Source organism: Hevea brasiliensis, chromosome 14, assembly GCF_030052815.1.
Source record: "Hevea brasiliensis isolate MT/VB/25A 57/8 chromosome 14, ASM3005281v1, whole genome shotgun sequence".
In the NCBI taxonomy this organism is placed as follows: Eukaryota; Viridiplantae; Streptophyta; class Magnoliopsida; order Malpighiales; family Euphorbiaceae; genus Hevea; species Hevea brasiliensis.
The window spans coordinates 73,404,062-73,414,690 of NC_079506.1; the positions used below are offsets into that span (position 1 = coordinate 73,404,062).

General features: G+C 32.3%; 1 long non-coding RNA gene across 9 annotated transcripts; it reads right to left on the reverse strand.

Annotated features, from left to right (window-relative positions):
• Window positions 1–5,090: 5,090 nt before the first annotated feature.
• On the reverse strand, window positions 5,091–10,251 carry LOC110650183 (uncharacterized). 9 transcript variants are annotated; one of them, XR_002493903.2, is made up of 10 exons: window positions 9,809–10,251; window positions 9,623–9,727; window positions 8,983–9,300; window positions 8,445–8,605; window positions 7,316–7,384; window positions 7,123–7,171; window positions 6,028–6,308; window positions 5,831–5,923; window positions 5,676–5,721; window positions 5,091–5,385 (listed from the first exon to the last, which is right to left on the reverse strand). It is a non-coding gene; the product is annotated as an uncharacterized LOC110650183 (long non-coding RNA). The 9 variants fall into 9 exon arrangements; XR_002493902.2 differs by having other exon boundaries at window positions 5,091–5,721; XR_009143769.1 differs by lacking the exons at window positions 5,091–5,385; window positions 5,676–5,721; window positions 5,831–5,923 and having other exon boundaries at window positions 5,933–6,308; window positions 9,856–10,251.
• Window positions 10,252–10,629: the final 378 nt, after the last annotated feature.

The following is a 10,629-nucleotide window of genomic DNA, read 5'->3' on the forward strand; positions in this document are numbered from 1 at the left end:
GATATAAATTCTGTTCTGGGGTTAGGTGGTAGTTGAGGCAAATTCTAGGATTTGCTATACTAACTTGTTCTAATAATTTGACTTAATTCCCTTAGGTTCTGGGTTCTGATCAAAACATCAATATTGTAGATCTATATCTTGTGGAAATTTACCACTGGTTTCATGGCATTTGGATTTTTGTAGACCAAGTTATGGCCATTTTGCCAAAACTGGTCAGGTATGCCTAAGTCTAGAATTTCTGGACAATATGATTCTAGATAGTTTGGTATCCTAACTTGGGCCAGCAATTTGGTTTGGTTAGAGGCATTTCTAGGTTTTGTGTTCTTCACGAAATTTGTAGTCCTATGTCTAAGCTTTCTAATGGTATAAAATTCAGGTCATTTGGACCTGTCTAGAGGAAGTTATGGCCAAATGAACTGTTCATTTGGCCATTTTTCTGGGTTCAGGATTTGGTAGGCCAGATTGGAACAGTAATTAGGTCAAGATTTAGACAGAATTTGGGCATGGTTTCTTTATAAAAAAAAATGGAGTGTTTTGGGTCTAGTTTCATATCCAATTGGCCTCATATCAATTGGAGCCACACAATTTCAGTTATGGGTCAAAATTCAAGCTGGACTCAATGAGTCCCTCAACCTGCACAAGAGAGCACTCCCAATTTCAAGTTCCTCCAACTCCCTTCAATTTAACATACATGGCACTTCAATTAAGCAACAACCAATCTCAAGATGCAAATTTTCAATAATTTCTCAAAAGTCCTAATTTATGGCCAAAACCCTAACTTAAAGTTACAATTTCAAGCATATCACTTACAATTCAATATATGTATCATCTCTACTTATTAATTAACACCACTAATTACAATTATGTTCATAATTTCATCAAATCTCTACATCTCCTAAGGCTGCCGAATTTTAGGATATTCAATTGGTAAGAGTTTCCTTTTTATTTTATGCAATTTCTACTCCTATCAACTCCAATTCAATGTTTAATTAAAGAAAAGAAAAAGGATTAGCACTAACCTCTCGTAGTTCAATTCTTGACTTGTCTAAACTTTGGAATTTCTTCACTTTTTGATAACCAAAATCTTTCTCTTGGTGAGGATTAATTTTAGTGAAGGGATATTAGGAAAATTATAGTGAGCAAGGGGGAGATTTCAAGCTCAAAAGCTTGGAAATGGAAGGAGCACCATAACCATGGTGGACGGCAAGATGGAGAAGGAGATGAAGAAATAATTTCAATTTTAATTCTTTGTCTTCTTTAAGTGTTCTTATCTCTTAATAACCCTTTGTCAATTTCCCATTGGCTAATTAATTTAAATGATGTCATTAGGACATCATGCCTATGCAATAAATTTTATTTCCCTTTCTTTTCTCTTCTTGTCTCATTTTTTCATTACATAATTCATAATTTAATTTATATTATGTGTCTTAATCTCTCTTATTTTAATTGATATTTAGGTCAAAATTTAACTCTATGGTTAAAATGACCAAAATGCCCTCCGTTGGACTTGTCGGTTTATAATTTCCTTTACCGATTGACTAAATTTTCTAAATTTTCTTTGGCATTTTTAATGTTATTTATGCCTCAATAAGCCTTCAATTAAGTCCTAAAAATTATTTCTTATGACTCTCCACAGGTCTGGGGTCGACAACTGACTTTGCAGTTACTTCCCCGTACGGTCACCCATCGCTGTAACCCCAGCTCGTTTAACTCATTTACAATTCTTGTCTTTTATTTTCTCTTAGTTTTTCTTAGTCTTTATTCCATCATTTAATGTCTCCTCACCCTAGTTTGAGTGTAGTTCCAGATATTCTGGCTGTCCAAACAGATATTAGTAATCGGAACAGTAGAATGCACGGACTACCTAAAGTGAGAACGTTACAAGATAACCGTATCATCTCTGGTCAAGAGATTATATACACTATTATATATGATCTAGATGATAGTGTATTGACAAGAGTTAACTCCACGTACACATCATCTTAATGTCACTGGTTCAGTTTATTTATTTTATAAGTGTCCACCATGCTTGTTATTTGGTATGAGACTTAGCATTCTATCTCATTAATATCTCATACTAATATCTGGAAACAAATAGAAGTATAGTCTATACAGATAAATCATACCCAATGAGGTATCTTTGACTGTGAACCAGGATTTATAACACTTGTATTAGATTGTTCCATCACTCATATTCTTAACATCTTAAAAATAAAATATTTAACAAGCTGTTAAAGAATATTTTCAATTAAATTTAAATAATTTAAATCAAAAGAAAAGATATATGCCATTAAATAAGAATTAATATTTATAAAATACAAATTATAAATTATACTCTAGGACATACTGCTAATGTTTTAGTGAACTCGTTCTCACAAATTCCTTACCCAAACAAATTACAGTATCAACTTTTTTTTAAAATGGTCTCAATCACATATCCCTCACTTTCCAAGCTTCTCAAATATAATGAGCCCATTTCATAACTCTTTTACCCAAATAAGCCCATCAGCTTTCTCAACTATTCAGACCCAAATTTCACATTGAAACCCAAACCACCAAGACATATCAAAATCTCATGCACACACACACACTCTCTCTGTCTCTCTCTCTCTCTCTCTCTCTCTCTCTCTCTCTCAATCAGCTTCTCTTTCTCTCATCTCACAAATTTTCTCTCAACTTTCTCAATTTCTCTTTCTCTCATCTCACAAATTTTCTCTCAACTTTCTCAATTTCCACACCCAAACTGTCATCTCAAATAAGAACTTACAAAACCCACCCTAATAACTATTCTAGTTGGCAAAAAGGAAGAACAAGGTGCCACCATTGCTGACCAACAAGGGAGGAGGAAGAAGGGAGGACCACCGTCAATGAAGAGAAGGAGGAAGACAGCAACGCGCCAAAGGGAAGAAGAAAAATGAAAGGAAAATAAAAGAAAGGAGGAAAGGAAAGGAAAAGTGAAAGAAAAAGAAGGAAAAGGAAAAAAAGAAAAGGAAGGGGAAACGTACGTGTTCTTGGGATTTTTCATGGCTTTTTGATGTATCAAAAATTTTTTGGGTAATGGACAATTGATAAAATTGATGAAACTAGTATCAAATTGCATGATTCTAAGTATCAAAAAATTTTGGAATGATGAATCGTAGTTGAATTTGATGAAATTGTATGAATTTTTTTAATATTAGAACCTTATGGGTAACGAACAGAATTGATGAGAACTGACGAAGATGGGTATCAGGATTTTTTGGGGTAGCAAATAATTGATAGAAACTATTAATCTTGGGTATTGGATCTTTTGGGTAACGAATTTTGATGGGAATGATGAAATTTGTGTATCAAAAATTTTTTGCATAACGTACATTTGAAAAAAACTGATAAATTTTGGCATTAAAATTTTTCAGGTAATGCACCTCTGATAAAATTAATAATGTACTGCATGATTATTGATTGTACCATGTAATTGCTTTATGATACCTGTGAATTGAGCTTCTATGAATTTTTCTGGACCCTTGATGTTGAGAAAAATGTTGATCACATGTTGAACCTTTGTATTGTGTGACACAAAATTTGTAAACCTTGAATAACATCATTAATTTTTATGATTTGTGTGCGGTGTTAAGAAAATTTTATTAAAGCAATTTATATGAGAAAATGCTGCCAAATTTTCTGTAGGACCAAATTTGCACCTTATAACACCAAATTTTTTCTTCCTCAATGGAAAATTGATATCCACTACACAAAACTAATACTTTTTGCTTCTTGAGCAATTCTGGACCTAATTGACTTGTGGTGCCAATATGAACTATTTATTGCTTGCCCAATAAAAACAAGTTGTAAAAATATATTTGTATAGTTGTACCAATTAATTTTCATTGCACAACACCATAAACTCTTCATTATTTCTCAATTGTACTCCACTATATCCTGTACTAATCAACTCTTAGGCTTGCCCAAACACTTAGAAAGCACAACTTCACTTCATCATACCAAGATTTAGCCACTTTTATCAGCTTAAACCACAAAACTTTCCAGCACATTCAAAGAAATCAAGCCATCTCATAGAAACAAATAATGCATCACAAAAGTACTTTCTCCAAAACCCAAGAATACTTTTAAAAAATTCTAGCAAGGCAATCTTATGAAGCACATACCAAGTTCTAGAAATTTAAACCTCAAGCCACACTGCAATTCAACCTAGATACCGCAACCTACTTCCAGTCATTCAACTTTAGCACATAAAGCACACACATATTCTACCAAGATCTCATTTTTGCCTTCATTTTAGCTATGCCCACCAAAAATTAATCTAGCATAGCTAAAATCCTTAAAATAATGAAACTTTAGGGCAATGAGAGATACCTTTCAAGCTCCATTATTAATTATGCTTGTACTTTCATAGCTAGAGTTATGTTGGCATTTCCACCGGTACCCTTGATAGACATCTTTCCAGCCAGTGTTACCAACATGGACAGGAATTCATCCATCAAACCTAATAAGTATCATTTGTCCGTTCACTACAAGAAAAAAGGGAATTTGAAACCGAAAATTTGGTTTCAAATCAGTGAAAATCGATTTCTAATTGCAATTAGAAACTAATTTGAAACTGAAATATTCAGTTTACAATCCACTGGTTTCTAAATAAATTTAAAATGGATTATGAAATTCGTTTCAAATTCTGAAACCATTTTAAAACAGACATTTCCATTTTTAAATTAGAAACCGAATTAATTCTGTTTCTAAATTCGTTTCAAGTTAGAAACTGACACTTTTTTGTTTCTATTGACCTGAAATGGATTTCCATTTCTAATCAGTTTCTAACTTGTAATATTAATAAAACAAAAATAAAACACTTTTTAAAATCGAAATGCATTCGATTTTCCATTTCAAATCCGTTTCTAAACATAATAAAATTAAAAAAGAAATCCTTTCTATTTCAAAACCAAATGCAATCTGTTTCAAATTACTGTAAATTTTTTTAATATATTATTTCCTATATTGAAGCATATAATAGTGCTCAATATCACAATATTTATGATATAAGGGTATCAAATATTAAATATCAATCAATATTATATATAGATAACATAAACAATTCAAGCTAGGAATTAATAATAACATAAACAAGTTCCATTGGAACCTAGAGTCTAACAAAATTTGGGACATAATAATCAAAAATAAAACAATTGCCTGACATTTTGGAACTAAAAACAACTCAAACCCTCAATCCCTTGCTATTTCTCGTCCCTCTAGCACTCTCAAACTTCCTTCCCTTTGACCGCACATGTGGTCTAGTACGGCTGTGTGGCACACCAAAAGCTAGGCCAAAGTTTTTCATAGTTTCATGAGCATTCTTTGGATTTCATGAGCATTCTTTGGACCTCTTAGGAGAACCTTTATAAACAATAGAAACAACAAGCTATAACTAAATAAGAAGCAATTCGTGAACTCATGCAGCCCCAATACACAAGTTTAATACTGCCCATAAGATAGTATAATTATTCACAATAAAGGAAGACAATCAAGAGTGAATAAAAGTAAAGAGAAATATCATTCAACAAATTCATTGTCATATAAATACTTGCAAGATATAACTTATCTTTTTTTTTTTCTAGAAAACAATTGTGTGAAAGAAGGATTTTGTTATCCACAACTTATTATAGAATCTCAAACTTCTCCCATACCATAGACATATCTCAAACTGACTTGGAGCAGAGAGGGCAAGCATATCTGTTGACAGTAAACAATATTACATTTGTAAATATTTTGCACCAAAATGTTTAGAAAAGAGTAAAGAACTAAATAGAACAGAAATAGCAATAGTTGCATAGGCACTCACTAGTAGTGTTCTCTCATCTCCTTCAAGCATTTCTTGTGAATTGTGTGTCCACATGGCAATATAGTCACATAATATCTCAACTCAAAATAAAAACTGCAGGTAATCATTTGAATTGTAATTGCAGAGTTAGGTGCTAGCCATTGTCCAAATGCACTTCTATAATAGCCATGAAAAGAGGTAAGAGAGTTATAATCTACCTCAAAACAAGCAGGGCAGTCATGGTGCATTGCCCCCAGTACACATGGATGGCTGCCTTTCAGAATAATTGAGTAGCAGCAGCCTTCATAGAATGCAAAGAAAGCAGAAAAACTCACCATATTAATCATGCCATAGCAGCTTAAGTTCAAAATTTACCTGCAACTTCTATAGGTGAGCCCTTTGCTGTCAATGATGCATTGCTACAAAGAATACCTTGTATATGATGGAAGTGACTCCTACTTTGACTAGATTATGCTAGACCATGGCTCTTGACATTTCTCTGAAAAAAATACAGCAGCTTCTCAAATTTATGTGCTTTATTTGTCAAAAAAGAAAAAACACAGCAACTCCTTAAATTTACAGCAGCAAAATTGCAATGAAAGTTCTGAGAGGAAAAAAATACAATAGCTTCTCAAATTTGCATACAGCAATTAATTATGCAATTGATAATTGATAATTGATAATTCTTGGAACTGTTGTGATAATTTGAGCTTCATGATGCCATGTATTTGCTAGGCAGGCGGAACATGCATCTTCCCATGGATGAAGATCCAGCACAAGATCTTGGACCTCAGGGAAAACTGATATAAGTATTTGTTCAAGTATTGCATATGCAAGTTGCTTTATGCATATAGTAGACTACAATTTCCAAGAGATTGTACCAGTAGGTTCAAGTTATATTATAAAATAAAATGCATAAAAAAAGATTGGGGATAAAAAGATTTTACAACACAGCTCATCATATAAAAACAGCAAAAAGCTAGATAAAATTTCACTTATTATGCAAAGTGTTTCTTCCTTTGCTTATTTTTCCTAGTTACCATTTCTTCTCTAAAACAACATCAAACTTCCAACACAATTTAAGGGTAGCAAAGAAAGTGCACACAAGCATGCTAGCATGCATGTATATACAACAAAGAGAGACCAATTGAAAAACTGAGGATAACATCCAAAAAAAAAAAGAGCTGAGATAAATGACTCATAAGTCACAACTGCAAATAAAATAAATATATACCTATTTAGGATATTGGAGGTGAAAAGCAATTCAATGAGTAAACTAAAATGATACGACAATCAAGGACACATACACATACCTGCCAGAGTTCATATAACTGAGGAAGATTTCCCAAAGGAGTAATTCTTCTAAAACGAAAGAGAAAAAAATATAAAATAATAGAATCATTCATCTTACTAAATGAAAAAATAAGGTAGAGGAAAAAAGAGAATGAAAATATGTTCAAGCAAAATCTATGGCAATAAATATCAAGATGTCAACAGAATTCACACCTTGGAGGAAACAAATAGGAAATCCCATACTTCATGCTGTTCAGCAACATTAGCTATAGAGAAAAGATCCTGGAAAAGGCAGCATAATTAGAGCAGCAGAAAATAGAGTAATCTAAAGAAGAAAAATAGAGCATGTGATAAAACTTGTATTTGGTGAAAAGAAATTGTAATTGCCACATCTGAAAAGAAATACAGTAGAGGTTCTTTTATATATCCGTATAGCTGAGCTGGAACTAATAGGGTTCAAGAAAGGAAAGAGATGTTTATCACCGATGTGTTGTCCAATCATGCAAGGTATGAACTGGATTGGTCATCAAGAAAGAAAAAAGGGTAAATGATAAAACTTATATGTGTATGCAGCCCCTAGCAATATATTATCCACACTAGGGGTGAGCATTCGGTTCAAACCGAATCGAATCAAATCGAACTGAATTAAATTATAAAAATTGAATTTTAAATTTTAGAAACCGAACCGAACCGAATCGAAATGGGTGAAAAACTGAATCGAATCGAACTGCTCTATTTCGGTTTGGTTTTGTTTAAACCGATCGGTTTTGATTTTTGATTGATTTTTTAATTTAGACTTGATTTTTAAGTTATTTAGTCTAATTTTGACTTTGGTTTGAACCTAATAACCATTAATCAATGAAATTAAATAATTAATATATATAAAATTAAATGTAATTCATAAATTTTCCATAAAAATAAATCAATTCAAAAATTAATTCGATTCGATTTGGTTTGATTTGAATATATAAATTACTATTCGGTTTGATTCGGTTTAACCGATTTTTTTCTCTTCAAAACCGAACTAAACTGAGATAATCGAAATTTTTATAATGTAAAATTGAACTGAACTGATTGAATTTTAAAATCAAATTGATTGAACCGAATTGACTCGGTTCGGTTTGATTTTTCGGTTTGAACCGAATTCTGCTCAGACCTAATCCACACGGACCTGAGCAGCATATCCAAAGAAAATGAAATTAAGGCAATTTCCAAGAAAGAAAAATAGAATACCTGCACAACAAATATCAAATATTCAAGGTGAACAATACAAGTTATGTCACCTTTATTATATAAGAGAATTCCTCCAAATAATTTAAGACAGCCTAAGACAAGAATTTACCATCTCTCCAAGTCTGAAAGTATATGATAGGCTTCAAATGACTCTTCCCACTAGTTCCATCAGTGTCTAGAGTAGAATGCCTCTCTCTGTGAATATAATTTAGCCAGATTCATTGAAGCTCATTACATGATGTGAAGATGTGAAGGTATCGCAGTTGATGTCTTTAATTGTTTTCGTATTAAATGGAAGCATAAACATGATAAAAAGAATTAAATTAGTATTTGGAAAGGTAAAATCTATTCATTATCTCCATACTAAACTCAAAAGTTAATGGCTCACTATAACATAAATTCATACAGGTCATGCATTATGAAGCTAAATAAATTGGCCTTTCACTAGCAAACGAAATAGAGACAAAAAATTTTATTAGGATTAAAGTACCACACAACTCAAGCACAAATTTACACAGCTGCTTTAAGAAACTATAAGACTTTTGGAAACATGTCAAGGATGTTTAAAGTGAGCTGCATTACTAAAAGAATGCTAAATCCTAAATGGATGGCTGGACTAATTGAGCAAGGAAAAAAAAGTAGCATACCTCAGTGTGACCCAATTTAAGAAGGTTAGTCCCAAAGTTAATGGCAATCTTGTCAAATAGATTGATGAAACCTCCAATGATCCACTCTCCCATGGCTTACAACATTTGAAGCTCCAAAGGAGAGCCCATATGCAGTCGAAATCCAAAATTATATGGTTCTAAGATTCTCAGAATGAACTCAGATGCAAACAAACAAAAATTGTTTGGAAAAAGATGAGAAACTTCTCTCTTGACTTCAAAACAGAAAGTCTGCAGCAGCCTCTTCAACGAAACACCAATTCCCAGATATATAAATGAAAATAAATTATTGTGCTTTACCTGAAATAATTTACAAAATATATAAAATTGAGTTGTGAATAGACGGAGCTGATAAAATCCTATCCTTATTGTTAACAGATGTCGAAGAAAAGATCTCAAGAAAAACGACAGAGAAGTTGAAAGAATTTACAAATTGAAAATTGAAAGGGTTAAATTAAAAGGACAAAGAAGACAATTCCTAATCTAACAAACTAGAAACCAAGAAATGCAAATCAATCAAAGATTATAAAAAGAAAAAATGGACAAAAAAAAGAAGGGGGGAGAGGGGTAGGAAACATCGAAAGCAACAATGAAGAAACGAAAAATAAAAAGAGCTTTTTACCTCAGAATCCTGATAAGGGATAGTGCACACCATAAACTTTCTCCCTCTCTATAATAATTCCACACTATCCATTATCAAGCCATCAAATCTCACCGCTTCCACGACCTAACCAATCGATAACAACACACATCAAAATCACACACAGAGCGAAATGAAATGCAAAAGAAAAAACAAAAACTATAAGACCTTGAAATTAGGGGATTGCGTCGAAGAAAATAGCAGACGGTAGAAACCTGGGGATTTCGAGAGATGGGCAGCGTAAATTGGATAAGATGAGTGGGTTAGGATCCCAAAGCCACTTCCTTTACCAGTAGAGAGAGAGAGTGTGTGTATGTGTGTCAAGTGGAACTCAAAAGCCTTTCTCTGAAATTGCTAGAAGTTGTTTTCACTGCAAAATCAGCAAAGAGTAAAGATTTGAAAACTTGTTCCCTGATTTTTAATCTCCAATCTGGCGAAACCACCGCAGTTTCATAGCATCATCGCCCTATTGCAATTGTCGGAGGACAAAGAACCCCCAGCAAGTAATGGTGTCGCTCGTCGAATCCAATAGCCATGGCATAGTCTGTAAAGATTAATCGTAGTAAGGGCAGTTGTAGAGGTAGTTTTAATTTTGCCTAAAACAATTGGCGCCAGGTTTTTATTTTTAAAGGAAATTGTGAATTTTATTTAATTTGATTAATATTATTAATAAGTTTTTCTTTTGATTAATATTATTAATAATTTCTTAGAAAAATTTTATTATTAATATTAATAATAAAATATTAAAGTATAATAAATTTTAAATTAAATATTGAGTTAGATATATAGAGAATTATTAAATTAAAAATATTTATAAATATAAAAAATAAATAGTTAATTAAATTAATATTTAATAAATTAAAACATGACAATATAAGGAATTAGAAATCGACCAAAATAAAATTTCTAATTTGGCCTTAAATAGAATTCCTTAACTTTGAAACCGAGAGTTATCCGTTTCTAAATATAATGAATTAGAAACCGACTGA